Source organism: Rhinoderma darwinii, chromosome 7 (genome assembly GCF_050947455.1).
Source record: "Rhinoderma darwinii isolate aRhiDar2 chromosome 7, aRhiDar2.hap1, whole genome shotgun sequence".
Lineage (NCBI taxonomy): Eukaryota > Metazoa > Chordata > Amphibia > Anura > Rhinodermatidae > Rhinoderma > Rhinoderma darwinii.
Genome location: NC_134693.1, coordinates 49,083,160 through 49,106,563, shown reverse-complemented (window position 1 = coordinate 49,106,563; position 23,404 = coordinate 49,083,160).

Below are 23,404 nucleotides of genomic sequence, written 5' to 3'. Positions count from 1 at the left end.
CTAAAAATATACATATATACATATGTGCTGAGCTTTGTTCTGGTGGTGTATTTATGTACTGAGCTTGGTACTGGTACTGTATTTATGGACTGAGCTTTGTTCTGGTACTGTAAATATCTATTAATCTTAGTCCTTGTGCTGTATTTGTGTTTTGAGCTTTGTTCTGGTTCTGTAGTAATGCACTGAGCTTTGTTCTGATGCTGTATATATGTTCTGAGCTTGGTTCTGGTACTGTATACATGGCCTGAGGTTGGTTCTGGTGATGTATATACACTACCGTTCAAAACTCGACAGTCTATTCTTGCTCTTAGAAATTAAGGCTATTCCATGCAAGAAATTGCCAAGAAACTGAAGATTTCCTACAACGGTGTGTACTACTCCCTTCAGAGGACAGCACACACAGGCTCTAACCAGAGTAGAAAGAGAAATGGGAGGCCCCGCTGCACAACTGAGCAACAAGACAAGTACATTAGAGTCTCTAGTTTGAGAAATAGACGACTCACAGGTCCTCAACTGGCAGCTTCATTAAATAGTACCCGCAAAACGCCAGTGTCAACGTCTACAGTGAAGAGGCGACTCCGGGATGCTGGCCTTCAAGGCAGAGTGGCAAAGAAAAAGCCATATCTGAGACTGGCTAATAAAAGGAAAAGATTAATATGGGCAAAAGCACACAGACATTGGACAGAGGAAGATTGGAAAAAAGTGTTATGGACAGATGAACCGAAGTTTGAGGTGTTTGGATCACACAGAAGAACATTTGTGAGACGCAGAACAACTGAAAAGATGCTGGAAGAGTGCCTGACGCCATCTGTCAAGCATGGTGGAGGTAATGTGATGGTCTGGGGTTGCTTTGGTGCTGGTAAAGTGGGAGATTTGTACAAGGTAAAAGGGATTTTTAATAAGGAAGGCTATCACTCCATTTTGCAACGCCATGTTATACCCTGTGGACAGCGCTTGATTGGAGCCAATTTCATCCTACAACAGGACAATGACCCAAAGCACACCTCCAAATTATACAATAACTATTTAGGGAAGAAGCAGGCAGCTGGTATTCTATCTGTAATGGAGTGGCCAGCGCAGTCACCAGATCTCAACCCCATAGAGCTGTTGTGAGAGCCGCTTGACCGTATGGTACGCAAGAAGTGCCCATCAAGCCAATCCAACTTGTGGGAGGGGCTTCTGGAAGCATGGGGTGAAATTTCTCCTGATTACCTCAGCAAATTAACAGCTAGAATGCCAAAGGTCTGCAATGCTGTAATTGCTGAAAATGGAGCATTCTTTGACGAAAGCAAAGTTTGAAGGACAAAATTATTATTTTAAATAAAAATCATTATTTCTAACCTTGTCAATGTCTTGACTATATTTTCTAGTCATTTTGCAACTCATTTGATAAATATAAGTGTGAGTTTTCATGGAAAACACAAAATTGTCTGGGTGACCCCAAAGTTTTGAACGGTAGTGTATATGACTATGTGACTGTTTTTTTGCATTAAGAGTGTAAAATAGCTTGTATTTAGGCAATAAACTTGCTACTAAGCTTTTCAGAAACTGAGTAAACAATCTTTTTGTGCTTGAGCTTAATTTAAGAATTAGTGTTATCAAGCTGCATGTTAAACCCTAATGGAATTCTTTTAAAAAATGTGTAATTAAGTATGGGGGAGGTGTGTAATTTTTTTTGAGAATTTGTTTCTTGCATTTCTAAACTAGAATATATTTCAGCGCCCTTTTATTTTACTGCATTTTAAAAATGTATTTCATACTTATTTTGTACAAAAATATTCTGCCTGGCGTCCTTTGGGCCGGTATATATGCAGGTTCATAGGATTTTCTAGATTATCAAATATCAATAACTTCAGAACTCCAGAGAAATAGATTTTAGTAGTTGAGACACTAATAGTCCAAGTGTTATGTTTATTTTTAACAATACCATCTATTTGCACCTGGAAAATACCATATTTAGAAATGTGAGGCCCTTAAGGAAAACAGCATAACTACTCCATGATGCCAGTACCATTGGAATATTATAATAACCTCTGAATCCTAGTGTGCCGCTCCTGCTGGTGGTTACTCACCCCTGCCGCCGATGCACTGGCTGTGAGGTTGTTTTGGTGGTCCAAGCCTGCCGGCATGCTACGTCCCTCGGCGGCGACGGAAGCCAGTATGTGTCTGCTCCCTGTGGTCGTGCTCCATCTCTCCCCTCTGCTTGCTGCTCTGCACGCAATGTCTTATAGGGTGCACACTTGGCCATTTCTTGAAGGTCCAGTGTGCGCATCCATTATCATCCCCATCATATCCCTGATGCTCAGTCATATTTAAGGCAGTGGCACCTGATGCATGAGGAACTTTGATGCAGCTCTTAAAGGGAATGTGTCGCTAGAAATTTTTTTTTTTTTCAGTTAAACAGTTAGTATGTAAGTGATTACACATTGTTTTAATTTTTTTAATTTCTTCATAAGTCAGGAAATATTATAAATAAGATTCTAATTTATAACATTTCCATGTGCTGGTCACTAGAGGGAGTAATTCCCAAAATTGCAGCATTGGCAATGTGGTAAAGCAACCTCATTGCTTTATGCGGCAAATTTGGGGTAGAAACACTCGCTCTAGTGTCCTCACACAATCCCCCCTCCCTTATTCTGGCTAGTGCCAGGAGAAGGAGGGGGTTGAATCCTCAAACCTCCTACACTGTGTGCCGCCATTTTCTGAGCGAATGCACAGTGTAGGAGGATTAGATACAGTGGTAATCAGACAGTATAACACGAACATACACGAACATAATACACATATCACATACACAAACATTACCTGCTCCTGCGGCCGCTGCCGCCTCCGCTCCTATACCTTGCGTCTTCGCTACCTTGAACATATGGCCGGAAGCCACGACCGGAAGTCGTCATCTTACTGTCAGGCCGCGGTTTCATCCACATGAAAATGGCACCGGATTTCGCTCTGCCAAAGACCTTCCTTTTGGTCTGTGTGGGAGCGGCGCATGCGCCGTTCCCACACAGACGGCGTACGCTATAGTGAATGGAATGGCCCCCGTTCGCATTCTCTATGGGGATGTATGTGCCGTATTCCATCTCTGTATGTGTCGTTAATCGACACATACTGAGATGAAAAAAAAAATGGCAACCCCCATAGAGAAGTAAAAGTAAGAAAAAAGTAAAAAGTACAACACAAGAACACAAATAAATAAAATTTATTTTAATATCATACTAAAAGCAATATTATATAAAAAAAAATATTTTCGTGACACCTTCCCTTTAAATTTGTTCCTGCGAAGGTTCCTGTCCATATCTTGTTACTTGCTACCATTCCGTCTCCAGCTACCGACTACCAGTCTGGAGCCAGCTACTTGCTACCAGTCCGTATCCAGCTTCCTGCTACCAGTCTGTGGCCAAATACCTGTTGCCAACCTGCTGCAAGCCGGAAACATTCTACATGCTGTGCTGATAATTGTTAATGTTAATAAAGTTTACAACTGCAACTAGTTTACAAAGAGACTCTGAAGTCAGAATTTGGAATGGATCAACTTGGCACGAAAAAGTACAATCATTTTTTTGACTAATGCCATCTCGATCTTATGTGGTCAAAACAAATGATGGAAAAATATTGAGAAATAGGATGCATTTACATAAAACTACAAAAGCACAACACACGGTGCACTTACGGTAGATCAACAGCGATACAGCCCATCAACAGAAGAAGAGGACTATGACAAGATTGACATGGAGCAGCACTTACCTGTGGAAACTTACTGGACAGAAGATGACATGACGAACAAGAAAAAGTATGTGTACAGATAACAGTAATGACAACCTGATTGACATCTCAGAAACTAAACAGGATGAGGCCTCTACCAGACAAGCAGATAATAATACTATAGAAAAAAAGGCTGTCTCAAACTATACTCACCGACATGGAAAAATTGACAAAAAATCAGCAAGACTCATTGAACAATCTTGAAATGTCACAAGCTCTTTGACTATTTACTTATATTGCATACCTCCCAACCGTCCCGGATTCAGCGGGACAGTCCCGGATTCCGTGCTGTGTCCCGCGCGGCTGGTGGTATGTCCTGGTTTCAACTGCATCTGCGTCCTCAGGAGGCAGATACAGTTGAATCCAATGCTGAAGCATGGTACCGTCAGCTTCCTGCTCCAGCATTCAACTATGGAGTCCCTGGCCAGAGCAGCGCAAGCTCTCTGGCCGGTTACTCCTGTCTTGGGAAAGGCCTTGACGTCTCTGTCCATATATGTACAGTGACGTCACTGGCTACTCCAGGAACGGAATCTCCGGCCTGAGCGATGACAACTCTCTGGTCGGGGATTCCAACATCTTAAAGCCCCTAACATCACTGTCCAAATATGGACAGTGAAATCAGGGGCACCTCCTGAAGCGGAATCCTCGGCCAGAGCTTTGCAGATGCTCTGGGCGGGGACTCCACTCCTGGAGAAGCCCCTGGCGTCACTGTCCGTATATGAACAGTGACATCAAGGGCTCCTCCTGAAGCAGAATCCCAGGCTAGAGAAATGCCGATGCTCTGGCTGGGGATTCCGCTCCTTGAGAAGCCCCACACGTCACTATCCATATATGGACAGTGTAGTCAGGGGCTACTCCTGGAGAGGAATCCCCAGGCCAGAGTGTTGCTGACGCATTGGTCGGGGCTTCCCCTCCTGGAGAAGTCCCTGGCATCAATATCCATATATGGATAGTGACGTCAAGGGCTCCTCCTGGAGCGCAATCCCCAGCCACAGCGTGGCTGATTCTGTGGTTGGGGATACCGCAACTAGAGGGAGCCCCAATGGAGCTATCTGCAGGGGGTGTTAGCGCTATCTACAGGCAGGGTGGAGCTATCTACAGGGGGAATTAGTGCTATCTACAGGCAGGATGGCGATATCTTCAAGAGGGTGCAACACTATCTATATGGGCATTTTGGCACTATATGGGCACCTTCTACATGGGCAGTGTGGGCACTGGCACTTTATATGTGGGCATTGTGGCACTATGTGGGCACTGTGGCACTATCTACATGGGCATTGTGGCACTATATGGGCATCATCTACATGGGCACTGTGGCACTGTGTGGGCACTGGCACTTTATATGTGGGCACTGGCACTTTATATGTAGGCACTGTTGTGGTATGTGGGAACTGGTACTATCTATGTGGGAACTATCTACAGTGGGCACTGTGGCACTATTTATAGGGCATTGTGGCACTATGGGGCATTATACTGTATAGGGGCATCTGTGATGGGCAGTACACTGTATGGAAGCAGCTATGGGGGCATTATAGTGTATGGGGCAGCAATGGGGGCATTATGCTGTATGGGGCAGCTATGGGGGCATTATACTGTATGGGGGCATCTGTGTGGGCATTATACTGTATAGGGGCATCTGTGATGGCTTTATACTTTATGGGTGCATCTATGGACATTATACTGTATGGGGGCAGCTATTTGACATTATACTGTGTGGGGGGAAGCTATAGTGTCATTATACTGTGTGTGGGTTCTATGGAGGCATTATACTGTGGAGAGGCACTTTGGGAGTATGATATGCGTGGGCTGAACCGTGTGTGTATTGGTGGGGATTGGGCGGGGTTAGAGGCGTGACTACGCACACCGCATTGTTGCAGGACAATCTGTAGTTTTCAATGGTACCATCTTGGGGTACATGCGATTTTTTTGATCACTTTTTATTCCATTTTTGGCAGGCAAGGTGACCAAAAACAAGAAATTCTGACTGTTTTTTTTTTATCGTGTTCACCATGCGCTATTGATGACATTTTTACTTTATTCTATGGGTGAATACGATAACGACAATACCATATGTTTATAGTTTTTTCATGTTTTGCAGCGTTTCCACAATAAAATCACTTTTAAAAAAAAAAAGAATACATTTTTTGTGTCACCTTATTCTGAGAGCCATAACTTTTTTTTACTTTTCAGTCAAAAAAGCTGTGTAAGGGCTTATTTTTTTGTATTTTTTATTGGTACTATTTTGGGGTACATGCGACTTTTGATCTATTTTTATTCTATATTTAGGGTTGGAGTGGTGACCAAAAAGTAGCGATTCTGGCATTGTTTTTTATTTATTTATTATGCAGTGCTCACTGTGCAGGAAAAAATAACATTATAGTTTTATAGTTTGGGTCATTATGAACGTGGTGGTACCAAATATATGCACTTTTTTTTTTTTTCCTATAATAAAAGACTTATTATAGGAAAAAAAGCCGTTTTTGTTTTTTTAAGCTATAACTTTTATTTTTACACTTTCACAAAACATTTTTATTAACTATTTTTTTTGTCCCACTAGGGGACTTAAAGACCTGCAGCACTGATCGCTGCTAGAATACATTACACTACCTACGTAGTGTCTTTAAACATTGAGAAAGTTTATTATAGTGTCCAGAGTCGGCCTTAGGATAGATGGCGCCCCGTGCAAAATTATCTTTCGGCGCCCCACCCATCATAAAAAAATGGCCCGTATAACTATAATGCACTATATAGTGCCCCCACATTGTATAATGCCCCTTTAGTGCCCCCCATACAGTATAATAATAATATTTAATAATATATTATAATCTCTTCAAGGACACAGTATTATGCTCCCTAAGTGCCACACACAGTATATTGCCCCCTGTAGTACCCCTATAAAGTATAATGTCCGCTTAGAGGCCCCACACAGTATAATGCCCCCCTCCCCTGGCTGCCAAACACAGCCCCCCCTTGTAGATAGTGCCCCTCTGTAGATTATGCCATACAGCCTAGCCTCCCTGTACACAGTACCATAATCCCCACGTCCTCCTTGTAGATCGTGCCATACAGCCCCCACCTCCCCCTTGTAGACAGTGCCCCTAAACAAAAAAAAATTGTACTCACCTAGGCCCCGTTCTCACAACGAACTGAGCTGCTCCATGACGGGATCCTTGTGTCGGCCGGCGTGATCCTGTAACCTAGTACAGATTTTCCAATTCTTTTCGGACTCGAGGCACCACTGGAAAAGAAAATTTCCTCAGGGCACCCCTACCAAAAATTGTTTTAGAGAAAGACAGAAAATGGCTAAAAACAATCACTACACCCTTGGGGTATGTTCACACAGCGTTTTTTGTAAGGCAAAAAAAATCTACCTCAAAATTCCTTCAGGAATTTTAAAGCAGATATTGGAATTAACAGCGTTGTTTTTGTTTTGTTTTTTGCGTATTTTTTGAGCCGTTGAAGATAATGCAAAAGACGCAGGCAAAAAAGCACCAAACGAACGCCGCAGGTATTTTCTGCCTCCTATTAATTTTAATTGGAGCTCAGAGGTGGAAACGACTTGAAGACTATCAGCCCCACACTCACAGTAAAATAACAATCAGCCCAGCACTCACAGTAAAATGACCATCAGCCCCGCACTCACAGTAAAATAACCATCCATCAGCCCGCTACTCACAGATTCCCCCTGTAGATAGTGCCACACAGCCCCCTTGTAGATAGTGCCACACAGCCCCCTTGTAGGTAGTGCCACACAGCCCCCTGTAGGTAGTGCCACACAGCCCCCTGTAGGTAGAGCCACACAGCCCCCTTGTAGGTAGTGCCACACACCCCCCTTGTAGGTAGTTCCACACAGCCCCCTTGTAGGTAATGCCACACAGCCGCTTGTAAGTAGTGCCACAAAGCCCCCTTGTAGGTAGTGCCACACAGCCCCATTGTACGTAGTGCCACACAGCCGCTTGTAAGTAGTGTCACACAGCCCCCTTGTAGGTAGTGCCACACAGCCCCCTGGTAAGTAGTGCCACACAGCCCACTTGTAGGTAGTGCCACACAGCCCCCTTGTAGGTAGTGCCACACAGCCACATGTAGGTAGTGCCACACAGCCCCGTGGTAGGTAGTGCCACACAGCCCCCTGATAAGTAGTGCCACACAGATCCCTGGTAGGTCGTGCCACACAGCCCCTTGTAGGTAGTGCCACACAGCCCCCTTGTAGATAGTGCCACAAAGCCCCCTTGTAGGTAGTGCCACACAGCCCTCTTTTAGATAGTTCCACACAGCCCACATCCCACTTGTAGATAGCACCCCCCTTCCTGTGGATAGCGCCACTATAGCTCCCTGAAGGAGCGGAATCCTCCTGTGGCTGGGGATTCCACTCCTGGAGTGCTCCGCTTGATGTCTCTGTCCATATATGGACAGTGACATCGGGGGCAACTCCTGAAGCAGAATCCCCGTCCACAGCATTGCCGACGCCGTGACCGGGGATTCCACTCCAGGAGAAGCCCCTGTCGTCTGTGTCCATTTATGGACAGTGACGTCACTGGCTTCTCCTAGAGTGGAATCCCCGGTCACAGCATCGGGGATTCCACTACAGTAGAAGCCCCTGACGTCTTTGTCCATTTATGCACAGTGAAGTTAAGGGCATCTCCTGGAGTGGAATCCCTGGTCACACAGTCGGCAAAGCTGTGGAAAGGGATTCCGCTTCAGGAGTTGACCCTGATGTTACTGTCCATATATGGACAGAGACATCAAGCGCTCCGTCCAGGAGCGGAATCCCCAGGAACAGGGGCATTCCGCTCCTTCATGGAGCTACATTGGCGCTAGTAGATAGCGGAGCAGGGATATAGCTAGCGGTGCCTCTGGCCATGGGGTGCAGGTGGGCCATCCCGATGTGCGACAAGGGTGCCCTCATGCCCGGTGTCTGCTAGCAGCTGATAGCGACGCCACTGAGTGAAGAAGCGTCCGGGTGGAAAAGCCAGCTGCTGAGTTGCCGGGCACAGGCGCTTCTGAAACAAGAAGGGGAAGGGAGCCAGCGCAGTGCCCCTTTCCACCTGCTAGAGTGATGCGCCCTGTGCCAGCCCTGATAATGACAGCCCCCCCTTGTAGATAGTGCCCCTCTGTAGATTATGCCATACAGCCTAGTCTCCCTGTACACAGTACCATAATCCCCACCTCCTCCTTGTAGATCGTGCCATACAGCCCCCACCTCCCCCTTGTAGACAGTGCCCCTAAACAAAAAAAAATTGTTCTCACCTAGGCCCCGTTCTCGCAACGAACTGAGCTGCTCCACGACGGGATCCTTGTGTCGGCCGGCGTGATCCTGTAGCCTAGTGCAGATTTTCCCATCCTTTTCGGACTAGAGGCACCACTGGAAAAGAAAATTTCCTCAGGGCACCCCTACCAAAAATTGTTTTAGAGAAAGACAGAAAATGGCTAAAAACAAGCACTACACCCTTGGGGTATGTTCACACAGCGTTTTTTGTAAGGCAAAAAAAAATCTACCTCAAAATTCCTTCAGGAATTTTAAAGCAGATATTGGAATTAACAGCGTAGTTTTTGGTTTTTTTTTGGTGTATTTTTTGAGCCGTTGAAGGTAATGCAAAAGACGCAGGCAAAAAAGCACCAAACGAGCGCCGCAGGTATTTTCTGCCTCCTCTTAATTTTAATTGGAGCTCAGAGGTGGAAACCACTTGAAGACTATCAGCCCCACACTCACAGTAAAATAACAATCAGCCCAGCACTCACAGTAAAATGACCATCAGCCCCGCACTCACAGTAAAATAACCATCCATCAGCCCGCTACTCACAGATTCCCCCTGTAGATAGTGCCACACAGCCCCCTTGTAGATAGTGCCACACAGCCCCCTTGTAGGTAGTGCCACACAGCCCCCTGTAGGTAGTGCCACACAGCCCCCTGTGGGTAGTGCCACACAGCCCCCTTGTAGGTAGTGCCACACCCCCCCCTTGTAGGTAGTTCCACACAGCCCGCTTGTAGGTAATGCCACATAGCCCCATTGTAGGTAGTGCTACACAGCACCTTGTAGGTTGTGCCACACAGCCCCTTGCAGGTAGTGCCACAGCCCCCTGTATATAGTGCCACACAGCACCCTGTAGATAGTGCCACACAGCAGCCTGGTAGGTAGTGCCACACAGCCCCCTTGTAGGTAGTGCCACACAACCCCCTTGTAGGTAGTTCCACACAGCCCCCTTGTAGGTAATGCCACATAGCCCCATTGTAGGTAGTGCCACACAGCCCCATTGTACGTAGTGCCACACAGCCGCTTGTAAGTAGTGCCACACAGTCCCCTTGTAGGTAGTGCCACACAGCCCCCTGGTAAGTAGTGCCACACAGCCCACTTGTAGGTAGTGCCACACAGCCCCCTTGTAGGTAGTGCCACACAGCCACTTGTAGGTAGTGCCACACAGCCCCGTGGTAGGTAGTGCCACACAGCCCCCTGATAAGTAGTGCCACACAGACCCCTGGTAGGTCGTGCCACACAGCCCCTTGTAGGTAGTGCCACACAGCCCCCTTGTAGGTAGTGCCACAAAGCCCCCTTGTAGGTAGTGCCACACAGCCCTCTTTTAGTTAGTTCCACACAGCCCACATCCCACTTGTAGATAGCACCCCCCTTCCTGTGGATAGCGCCACTATAGCTCCCTGAAGGAGCGGAATCCTCCTGTGGCTGGGGATTCCACTCCTGGAGTCGCTTGATGTCTCTGTCCATATATGGACAGTGATATCGGGGGCAACTCCTGAAGCAGAATCCCCGTCCACAGCATTGCCGACGCCGTGACCGGGGATTCCACTCCAGGAGAAGCCCCTGTCGTCTGTGTCCATTTATGGACAGTGACGTCACTGGCTTCTCCTAGAGTGGAATCCCCGGTCACAGCATCGGGGATTCCACTCCAGTAGAAGCCCCTGACGTCTTTGTCCATTTATGCACAGTGAAGTTAAGGGCATCTCCTGGAGTGGAATCCCTGGTCACACAGTCGGCAAAGCTGTGGAAAGGGATTCCGCTTCAGGATTTGACCCTGATGTTACTGTCCATATATGGACAGAGACATCAAGCGCTCCGTCCAGGAGCGGAATCCCCAGGCACAGGGGCATTCCGCTCCTTCATGGAGCTACATTGGCGCTAGTAGATAGCGGAGCAGGGATATAGCTAGCGGTGCCGCTGGCCATGGGGTGCAGGTGGGCAATCCCGATGTGCGACAAGGGCGCCCTCATGCCCGGTGTCTGCTAGCAGCTGATAGCGACGCCACTGAGTGAAGAAGCGTCCGGGTGGAAAAGCCAGCTGCTGAGTTGCCGGGCACAGGCGCTTCTGAAACAAGAAGGGGAAGGGAGCCAGCGCAGTGCCCCTTTCCACCTGCTAGAGTGATGCGCCCTGTGCCAGCCCTGATAATGACTATAATAATGTCATAAACATTCTTGAACCGACATTGCACAGGTAAGGAGGAAATTAATGTTTTATTTCTGAAGTTTTTGCTTTCTGTCTTCTGTTTTGTACTATCAATTTTATGCTGTGCCTTGCATTACTTCTACCTTTAAAAATGAATTAAAGTGTTTTGAAGAGGGGAAAAAAAGTTTATTTCCATGCAGGGTGCAGTGTGGTCTTGTAGATGCCCAATGTAATAATATGCAGAGTGTAATGCAAACTAGCACACTCTGGCTAGAACTAACATTCCTTAAAAAATCATCATCTGTTTTATAAGCTGACTAAAAGGTTCTCCAATACAGTGGGGTTGGCTTTCTTGAAGAAGATGAGATGGCTATTGTAGCACCTGGACCTTAACCCTTTTAGGACCAGAGACATTTTCTTTTTTATGCTTTTGTTTTTTCCTCCCCGCCTTCAAAAGGTCATACCTCTTTTAGTTTTTCGTTGATGAGGGCTTCATTTTTATGGGACAAGTTGTATTTTCTAATGGTACTATTTAATATTATGTGTGATGTACTGGGAAGCTGGAAAAAATTCAGAACGGGGTGGAATTGGAAAAAAACATCAGTTCCTCCATTTTCTTTTGGGTTTCGTTTTTACAGTGTTTACTGTACGGTGAAAATGACATGTTAACTTTATTATGCAGATCACGGTGATACCAAATTGATATAGTTTTTGTTATGTTTTATTACCATTAAATTATTTTTTTGAAAGAAACGGAAAAAAAAATAGCATTGCCATATTGAGACTCCCGTAACTTTGTTATGTTTCTGTGTACAGAGCTTGTGTAAGGCGTATTTTTGTACATGGAAATATGTAGTTTTTATTAATACCATTTTGGTAATGTTGGGCATTTCTATCACTGTTTATTCAATTTTTTGGGGGGTTGAAGTGGCAAAAAACTGAGATTCTGCCATTTTTACCTTTTTTCCCGCTACAACGTTCACCGTATAGGATCAATATTTTTATATTCTTATATTTTGGCCATTTTTGGACGTGGGGATACCTAATATGTTTATGTTTATTATTGTTTATTTCTTTTTATATGTGATCTAGGGAAAGGAGGGTGATTTTAATTTTTAAATTTTTTTAAAAACCTTTTTAACTTTTTTATTTTATTTTTATTTAGCCTCCCTAGGGGGCTTGAGCCTGCGATCATTAGATCGCTTATGCCATAGACTGCAATATCACAGCATTGCAGTCCATGGCAAAATCGGTGTGTTGCTATTGAGACCTGGTACAGGCAGGTCTCAATAGCAATCTTCCTATAGCAGGGCTGGGAGCGTTCACAAGGCTCCCAGCTGCTATAGGAATACACTGGTGCGGGAGTCGGTGACCGGCCCTGAAGTGGAAGGGGCACTACAAACCTCTCAGATGCCGGTGGTCACATCTGGCACTGGCATTTCAAGGGGTTAAATGCTTGTGATCAGAATTTTTTCTGATCGCAAGCATTGCCGCTGGGTCCATGCTGTGCAACACAGCAGAGACACGGCGGCTATGGTGCCCGCTCTGCTTCTGAATTCGCGCCATATTTAAATACCCTTTCCCGACGTAAGTCGCCAGTGGAGCGGCGGGAAAGGGTTAAAGGGGTTTTCAGAGTTATTTAAAAAATTGGCCAATGTAGGAGGTATACAAAAAAAAAAGAGCCATTACTCACCTCACAGATCCCCGTCGTTCCAGCGCCGCCGCTCCTTTCCTCCCTGCCACTATTTATTGACATAGCTGCAGCGATGATGTGCCCATATACCCACATAACCGCTGCAGCCAAGCCCTGGCCTCATCAATCCTGTGCCGTATACCCACTGAGGCCAGTGATTGACTGAAGCGATCCTGTGGGTATATAAGCACGTCATCACTGCAGCTATGTCAATACACAGCGGCAGGGAGGACCGGAAGCGACGTCGCTTGAATGACGAGGAGGTGAGCAATGGCCCTTTTTTTTTTTTTTTTGCATCTCTCTTACCGTGGCCAATTTTTTAAATAACTCTGAAAACCCCTTGAATGAAAAATCTGTAATAGCCGCCACCTACCATGTGCCATAAATGTTGCTGTTGCCTGCTTATGTGGCAGAGAAGCCCCCTCAAGCACCAGGGCCCAGGTGCACCTGCACCACCTATAGCTACACCAATGGTTTAAGGCACCTATAAGTATCTGTCTGACACATCTTCATCTACATGGTTTGTTTCTCCAGGCTTACAACATTCAAAAAAAATATATTTCTTAAAGGTACACTCCGGGAGAAACTGATAGACTGTATTATGGCAAGCGCATGGCCTGAGGGGTCGGTGCATAACTCAGATTCAGGCCTCATTTACACGAGCGTATTATACGCGCGTGCGACGCGCGTGCTTTTCACGCGTGTCGTACGCACCTATAATAGTCTATGGGGCTGTTTAGACGATGCGTGATTTTTGCGCTGCGTGAGTGCGTTGCGTAAAACTCACAACATGTTCTATATTCTTGCGTTTTTCACGCAACACGCACCCATTGACTTCAATGGGTGCGTGAAAACAACGCATGCCACACGGACGGTCCTGCGTTGCATGCGCGAAAATCACGCAAGAGCTGTCAAAAGGATGAATGTAAACAGAAAAGCACCACGTGCTTTTCTGGTTACAAACATCCAAACGGAGTGTCAAATTAGAGATGAGCGCACCGGACTTCACCGGGTTCGGCCGAACTCGTTTTGACCGAACCCGGCAAAAAATGTTCGGGTACGCGACGTCAGGAGACAGTCACTGCCCACGGTGCTGAAAGACTTAAACTGTTTCAGCACCATGGACAGTGACTTTCGATCACAATATACATATACGTGTAAAAAAAAACAGAAGTTCGGACTTACCGATAAGTCCCGGCTCCTTCCTCCAGTCCGACCTCCCGGGATGACAATTCAGGCCAAGTGACAGCTGCAGCCAATCACAGGCTGCAGCGGTCTCATGGCCTGCCGCGTCATCCTGGGAGGTGGGGCCGGATGACAAGAGAGGGACGCGTCACCAAGGCAACGGCCGGGAGACCGGACTGGAGGAAGCAGGCAGTTCATGGTAAGTTTGAACGTCTTTTTTTATTCACAGGTTGGTGTATATTGTGATCGGCATTCACTGTCGAGGGTGCTGAAAGAGTTACTGCCGATCAGTTAGCTCTTTCAGCACCTTGGACAGTGACGGGCGTTGACTACCTCATCTCTATGATGGCGGCTGCGCGAAAATCACGCAGCCGCGCATCATACACGGATGACACACGGAGCTGTCAATTGCCTTTTGCGCACGCAAAACGCAGCGTTTTTTTGCACGCGCAAAACGCACACGCTCGTGTAAATGAGGCCTCAAAGAACACCAAAGACAGAAGTTAAGCACTGCCCACACAAACCTAAACCAGGGTGCCACTTTTTCCCTAAGGAAATATTTGGATAGATTGCACCAAAAGTAAGCATGCAAAAGTATCCTACACACAAGTTTGTATTGAATGAATTCCCTCTATGTTTCTAGATTATAATAATTTATAATACTAGGGTTTGTGCAAATTTCATTAAATCTGTGTTCTATGCATACATAACCAAACTAAAGGTGCTCCTTCTAAACAAAGGGGGAGTCTCCGTAGATATAAGTCCAACAACATTCCCTGTGTAGTATTTTTTTTTCTTTTTCTTTCTGTAGGTAATAGCATTCTAAAATCTTAAATAACCACATATTATAAACATTTAATAAATAGTAACAATAGGTGCACCAATCAAATAGTAACAATATACATAATATATACTAATAACAAGGATGGATACATAAAAATAGTCACTGTGGTTGAAAAATTTAATATTACACTAAGGAATACCACATACCTCAAAATCTCCAGAACCCACTGGACGCAGTATACTTTCAGTATTAATGAAGACTGGTTTATATGGCACTATTAATAGGCAGTAATATGGCTGTTATTAGTAATGTGCACTGCTATGTGTGGCACTGTAATAAGCACTACTGGCACAATTCACAAGCATCACTAGACTAAGTTAAGAGGGTTGAGACTCAGTAATATATTTACTGTATAAACACTGGTGATTGTGAAGCTGTGGTGTATCCACAGGCAGGGGCATTGCTAGGGTTTTAAAAGATATGGGGCACAAGCCCCCAGACGCATGTTTACCCCCCCAAAACAAAAATATGTGTGTGTGTATATGTGTATATATATACATATATGAGACAGCATATCTGTAGCACTACAACCATATAGCTATAGATATAGGGTCCAGCTCGCTCACATTGCTGCCAATTTTTTTGTGTGTGTTTTTACGGGTTCGGTTGTTGGACTACTTCGGATTCGATGACTACTTGGATCACAGCTTTTTTTTTATTCTCAATAAAAATTATTATTGAGGGTTGTGTGTGTTTTTTTATATTTCTATAAAATATTTTTTCTATGTTCTTATATTTTTTTAAACTTTATTGCTATTGCCTTAGTAATGGCTGCTGGCTGATTGACACAGTCCATTACTAAGGTGGGACTTATTGTTAGCCAGTGAAAAGGCTAGCACTAACCCCCATTATTACCCAAGTGCCCACCGCCACCAGGAGTGCCGGTAAGAGCCAGGTACGATCCAGTATCCAACCATCTATAGTGATAGTTGGCTACTGGGGCGGCCGCAGGTTGGCATTATTAGGATGGGAAAGCCCAAAAACAGTGGGCCTTCCCACACTGGCAGTGCTAGCTTGCTGCTGCTATGTTGTAACTGGCTGGTCCCCCCATTTTTCATAAATTGGCAGACACAACATAGCAGCAGGCTAGAATTACCAGGGTGGGAAGGCCCACTGTTTTTGGGATATCCCAAACTAGTTATACCAGCCTGCGGCCACCCCAGTGCCCAACCAACACTAGAGATGGTCGGGTCCTGGATCTTACCCGGCTCTTCCTGGCAGCCCTGGTGGCGGTGGGTACTAGAATAATAATGGGGGTTAGTGTTAGCCTTTTCACCGGCTAACACTAAGCCCACCTTAGTAATAGATGCTGTCAATCAGCCAGTGGGCATTACTAAGGCGGTAGTAATTAAGTTTAACATAAATACAAAGACATAGAACATTTTTTTTATTGAAATAAAAAAAAACACACAACCCTCATTAACCATTTTACTGAAAAAAAATAAAAAAATAAAAAAAGCCGTCATCGAAGTAGTCCTCGAATCCGACGTAGTTCAACATCCGATCCTGTAAAAATACACAAACAAAAAATCTGATAGGCTTAGATACAGGGCCCATGTGTGATCCTGTCTGATGGGCTCTGTATCTAAGCCTATCACATGTTAGGCTTAAATATAGGGCCCCAGCGGACAGTAAGCTTATACAGTATAAGATTACTGTCTGCTGGGGCCCTGTATCTAAGCCTACTATGTTGTAGGCTTAGATACATGGCCCATGTGTGATCCTGTCTGATGGGCCATGTATCTAAGCCTACCACATGTTAGGCTTAGATACAGGGCCCATGTGTGATCCTGTCTAATGGGCCCTGTATCTAAGCCTACTACATAGTAGGCTTAGTATCAGAGCCTACTACATAGTAGGCTTAGGTACAAGGCCCCAGCCATTAGTAATATTATACTGTATAGTATAGACCGCTGCGACCCCTATAGCTAATGTGGCAGGCATCCGGGGCACCGGGCCAAAAGTCTGGCACTTGGGCCGCGAAAGCCCGATGCTCGCAATGCCACTGTCTACAGGTAAATCTAGGATCAGGCTTACATCTTAATATTTTCCTGTGGTGCACACAACTTTTTCCATATACAGTGCCTTTAACGCATTATACGGAAGTTAGGACTGTGCAACAACAAATACAGCTGCTTACAGTAATGTTTTGAGTTGCTTGCGTGGATAAAAGGTCCTATTACACTGCCCGATGAGGACCGTGTAAACGAGCGGCGATCAACGAGACAGGTTGTTTATCGGCGCTCGTTTGCTACTTTCACAAGGAGTTATTTTCAGTAATGTATGGAGACTAGCGCTCGCTACTATGATACCTCATCCCCATACATTTCTATCATGCCGACAATGACAATATTTTAGGCTGCGTAAACTATACAATCAGCCGATGTACGAGCGTTTGCTCATTCATCGGTTGATCGTTGCCCTGTTTACACATCGTTTGCCCCAAAATTGTCCAGTGTAAAAGGGCCCTAAGTCTTTCAAGAAGATATGCAAAAATATGTAGATAAAAAGTACATATTGCTCCCAATATACAGCTAGAAACTGATTGTGGAAATCAGTCTTCACAATTGTACCTGTTTACCCCATAATCTAAATGAGTACAGGCTCTGCAGTACATTCCCTGAGAGAATTCCCATATCAGCAGTCTCTTTGAAATGCTCATCACCAGGTACAAACACATTTCCCAAAATGTATCATAACTGGAAATCATTCTAGCTCTGATAAGAGATTTGCACTTTTCTTGGAACATATTAATATTATTGTTTGCGCTATTTCTACAGCAACAGATAGTTATTGTCCCACTGATGATGGATACTACTGACCTGGGGAGTTAAAAGTAAAAAGGATTGTGCCTAAATATTTTTCCTCCCACCTGTTGAGTTAAGAGAAAAAATTTGCTGTATTAGCAATTGTGGCACGTGGGCTTATTAGAACCAGATGTGTATGAGACAGCATTTCCTGTGGAATGTTACAAGCTAATGGGGTGTCATTTTCTGAAGAACAATCATCATGAAATCCGTGTGTTATTAGCACTTAGTTAAGCTCCAGACACAAAAAAATAAATGAATCTTTTGTCATGGACCCCAGACCTAATGTATGGTGCTCGACATGCCCCCAAAGTTTAATTTACTTGATTATGACTGTTCTGTAAATTCCAACCATCCACTACTAGGCTGCAGCTAAAGCCTGGACTGACCACACAAAAATAAGCCACTCGGAAGTAAGCATACTGTAGGAGTTATACACTGTCAAGTGCATCACACAAATACAACACAAGTTACCCAAGTGTTTGTATATGGAACACTCCAACTGCCACTAACATAATACCTCCCAACTTTCAAGTATCACAAAAAGGGACAAACTGTTTTATTTTTATTTTAAGCCACGCCTCTAATCCCACCCAATCCCCGCTTGTACACACCCGGTTCAACCCACACAGTATCATGCTCCCATAGTGCCTCCCACACAGTATAATGCCAATTTGCTGCCCCCACACAGTATAATGCCCTCTAGCTGCCACCATACAGTATAATGCCCACACAGAGTCTCCCATGCAGTATAACACCCACACAGATGCCCCCATACAGTATAATCCCCACACAGATTCCCCAATGCAGTATAATGTCAAAACAAATTCCCCATACAGCATTAATGCCCCATAGCTTCCCCCATGCAGCATAATGCCCACATTGCTGCCCCATATAGTATAATGCCCCATACAGTATAATGCCCACACAGATGCCCCATACTGTAAAATGCCCCCATAGCTGCCCTATACAGTATAATGCCCCATAGCTGCCTTTTACAGCTTAATACCCCCATACAGCATAATGCCCCCATAGCTGCCCCATACAGTATAATGCCCCCTAGCTGCCCTTATACAGTATAATGCCCCCAAAGCTGCCCCTAGTGCCAGTTCCGACATATAAACTGCCAGCGCCCTTGTAAATAGTGCCACAGTGCCCAAGAAGTTAGTGCCCATGTAGATAATGCCTTTATATAGTGCCACAGTGTTCATGTTGATAGTGCCACACCGCCTTTGAAGATAGCGCCACCCCCTGTAGATAGTGCTACCCTCTTCTGTAAATAGCACTATTTGGACCCTCTCGAGGAGCGGAATCCCCAACCAAAGCATAGGCCGGGGATTCCGCTCCTAAAGGGAAGCCCTGATGTCACTATCCATATATGGACAGTGACGTCAGTGGCTACTCCTTGTGCGGAATCCGTGTTACCGACTCTGGACAGTGGACTCAGGGGTTTCCTCTAGGAGCAGAATCCCCAGCCAGATCATCAGCAACAGCAACAGGGATTCCGCTCAATCAGTAGCCACTGACGTCACTGTCACTGTCCATATATAGACAGTGATGGCAGCGGCTTCCCCGAGCACAGCGCTTAAAGTAGCGCTATGCCCAGGGAGTCCACGGCAAGCAGAGGAGTTCCCTCTGCTCCTCCACTCTGAACTAATTCTAAAGCAGGGAGCTGATGTTTCCCTGCTTCAGTATTGGGTTCAACTGTATCTGCGTCAAGAAAACTGCATACAGACAAGTATTATTGTGGGACTGCAAGGACCCATTGTCCACCTTACCTGCCCAGGACCTTATACCATCCTTCATTAAATAACACACCAACACCTTCTTTATGGAAATGTGGAAGTGGCCACAGCTTTATTATTATATTTACACCATCGGCATGAAGACATATATATATATTTCTTTCTCTCCTTCTCCTGAAATGCCGATGCTCCATGTCTCCATCAGGCATGTAGGGTGCTAACTCTGTCTTCTTCTGCCGTACTTTCCGCCAGCTGTGACATCTACGAAAAACCAGAAAAAACGGCAGAACAAGAATATAACAGTAGAAAAATTTTTCAAAAAACAAAACCAACACCACCAGGGGAGGGAGGGCGGGTGTTTCTTCCACTGCAGCTTGAAGGTAAGAGGGCTTTCTGCCCAAACCCCTGCCTTATATCTTCTTAACCACGCCCCTCTCAACCCCTTGTTCACCAATCCTGGTCCTGGGCATTATTGAAACGTTCCATCCTTCTTAACCCCTTGCAGTCCCTGACACTCTCCCTAGGCGCTTCAGTGTCTGCAAGACTGCAAGGACCCATTGTCCACCTTACCTGCCCAGGACCTTATACCATCCTTCATTAAATAACACACCAACACCTTCTTTATGGAAATGTGGAAGTGGCCACAGCTTTATTATTATATTTACACCATCGGCATGAAGACATATATATATATATTTCTTTCTCTCCTTCTCCTGAAATGCCGATGCTCCATGTCTCCATCAGGCATGTAGGGTGCTAACTCTGTCTTCTTCTGCCGTACTTTCCGCCAAGAAGGGGAACTGAGAAACCTACTCAGTCCCCCGACCACCCCCACCAAGCAACGCCAGCCCTCTCTCGGCACCATCCAACAGATCCAATAAAAAGATATCGAGCCCGATATCATTGAGGTGCACTCCATCCGGCGCCAGCAAATCCGCATTATCCCCCTCCAGGGATTGGTGCCGCAACCCAATTCCACCTATTGAGCGAATGAACCGCGACACCCGCACATTAATAAGCCTGCGCACTCTCTCCAATGCCGCCATGTTCCTCGCTCCTCGCCACACCGTGCGCGCCACTATCTCGGACCAAACCACAATACAACGGGCGAACAGGTCCTGAAATCGCGCCAAATCAGTCCGTATAAACGATAATAACTCGGCCATTTTTACTTGGCCGATATCATTCCCCCCAGCATGGATGATCAGGACCACAGGTCCTTCCGTGTGCCTCGTAACTGCCACAACCTCTGGCAGTAACTGCACCCACCGTAGTCCCCGGACACCTCTCCAGTGGACGTCGGCCTGTGAGAGGCCCAAATTCGGACCCAACAGCCTCCGTACTGCTCGGACCGCCGCCCAATGCACATATGAGTGCCCCAGGATCCACACCTGGGGGCGCCGAGACCCTAACAAAAGAAAAGTCAAGCTAAATTCCCGGACAAATGCGAAAGGATACAGACAGGAATAGCATAACACGATACCTTATGGAAACGAGGAAGGAGGGGAGGGGTGGGGAGGGGGGGGTCAGGGGGAGGAGGAGAAAAGGAAACTAACAGGGGAACCACCATGATTAATCACACTTTAAAACCAAATCCGGTCGCACATACGACTTATAGCTATTAGAACACCATCTACCCAAACGCATGATAGCCACTGAATCCAAGCCCAAGGCATCTGCTTCCGTGGCAGCGCCAATCCTAAACGAATGCGTGCCAAACTCGCCCTGTGGCAGCCCCAGGTACTTTAGCCCGGCCTTAAAAACCGCCTCAAATTGAAAACGCGACATCGCTGAACCATTTTGATGTATCAAGAATTGAACCCCGGGCGCCCGGACAGACACAAATTCTTGAACCAACCTTACTGGACACTCCTGGCCCCCAATCTTCCTAATCAACAACCAAGCTCCCCTCCCTGCTGTATCTGTCTTTGACCTCCGAACGCAGACCCGGAGGGAATCCCCCAACACCACCACATCAGATCCGAGTAGCCCACCGCTTGTGTTCACGCTGGGTGGAACCAGCTCACTAAACCGTAATGCGGCGAAGAAAGCCAAAGAAAAAGCCGCGCCAAACAACGAAACCTCATATTCATCCCGGCACACAAAACACAACACGGATAGAAGCCGACCCAGGAGCGCAAAAGATACTGGACGCCTCGTGTCCCTGGAAAACGCCTCTTTCCTCCACCCTTTCAAAGACTGCCTAACAACAAATTATTTTGTAACATCTCTACATCCCCACAATTTTAACATAAAGGCCACACCTGCTAAATGTTTTCCTGCAGTGGCCGCACTGCAACCCTCCTGACGTAACTGCACCAAGCTTGCAAGGGTGATATCAAGGTGACAACCATCCTGTGATGGGAAATTACCCCCCGCAATCTCCAACCACCGATCCCACGCTCTGCAATGACTCTTCCAAGTCGCTGACACCACAGAACCCCTCAACAGTCTCATAAGTTGTCCTCGACCAGGGCCCATAAGTGAAGGGGGGGACTCCCCTTCTGCCAAAGCTGCCGGGTGCAATTCCCGAAACCAGGACATCTGTGAACGAGACAAAGCATCGGCCATCACATTACGGACTCCCGGAACATGTTTTGCACGAAACCACACATTTAACTCCAAACATTTTAAAACCAACCATCGTAATAACGCTAATACAGGCAATGAACTAGATGACAAACCGTTCCCCGCCTGCACCACCGCCATGTTGTCTGTCCAAAATACAATCCGCTTATTCACCATCACGCTACCCCACAACTCTATAGCAACTATAATCGGAAACAACTCCAATAACGTCAAATTACGTACCAAACCTAACTCCCCCCAATGCGAGGGCCAAGGAGATCTACACCAACTTCGGCCCAAAATTGCTCCAAAACCATCACTCCCAGCTGCATCCGTGAACAATTCCAAATCTATATTAGACAACTCAGCGTCCTGACACACCGACCTACCATTAAATGAACTCAAAAACGAATGCCAGACAAACAAATCCTTTTTCATCCAGGACGTTACCCGGATGAAATGATTCGGTTTCAATATACCCCTAGTGGCTAAGGACAAACGCCTAGAAAAAACATGACCCATTGGAATTATCCGACAGGCAAACACCAGCAGTCCCAATAATGACTGTAACTGTTTTAACGTCACTTTTTTAGACCCCCTGACCTGGTCAACTTGCGACACCAGACTTGCCAACTTGTCATCAGGCAAGCGAAAAATCATCTGCACGGTATCAATCTCAATGCCCAAAAATGACAAAACAGTTACCGGGCCTTCAGTCTTGTCTTCCGAAATAGGTACCCCAAAACGCGACATTACCTGCCGAAACACCCGTAGCAACGTGCTGCACAACCCAGAGCCCGCAGGGCCCACAAAAAGAAAATCATCCAAATAATGAATGACCGAAGCAAAACCAGATTCCAAACGAACTACCCATTCTAGAAAGGACGCAAACATTTCAAAGTAACTACACGATATGGAACAACCCATGGGAAGGCACATATCAACATAAAAAGCATTATCTAAATAACAACCCAGCAGGCGAAAACACTCCGGATGAACCGGCAGTAAACGAAAAGCCGCTTCAATATCTGACTTAGCTAACAACGCACCTTGTCCTGCCGCCTGTACCAGCCTCACTGCAACATCGAAAGATGTATACGAAACCGCCGCATCCGCCCTGGGAATCCCATCGTTAACAGAACCGCCACGAGGAAAGGAAAGGTGATGAATCAGCCTAAACTTCCCCCGCTCCTTCTTCGGAACTAAGCCAAGGGGGGAAACTCGCAGATTCGGATACGGCGGCTCGCAGAATGGACCTGCCATTCTCCCTAACTCCACCTCTTTCGCCAACTTTAGACGCGCAATGCCAACATACTCATTGATCGACTTCAAATTGTCAGCCAACGACAATGTTGCAGAATGTTCAAAAGGAATCACAAAACCAAACGAAAACCCGCTAGTGAGCA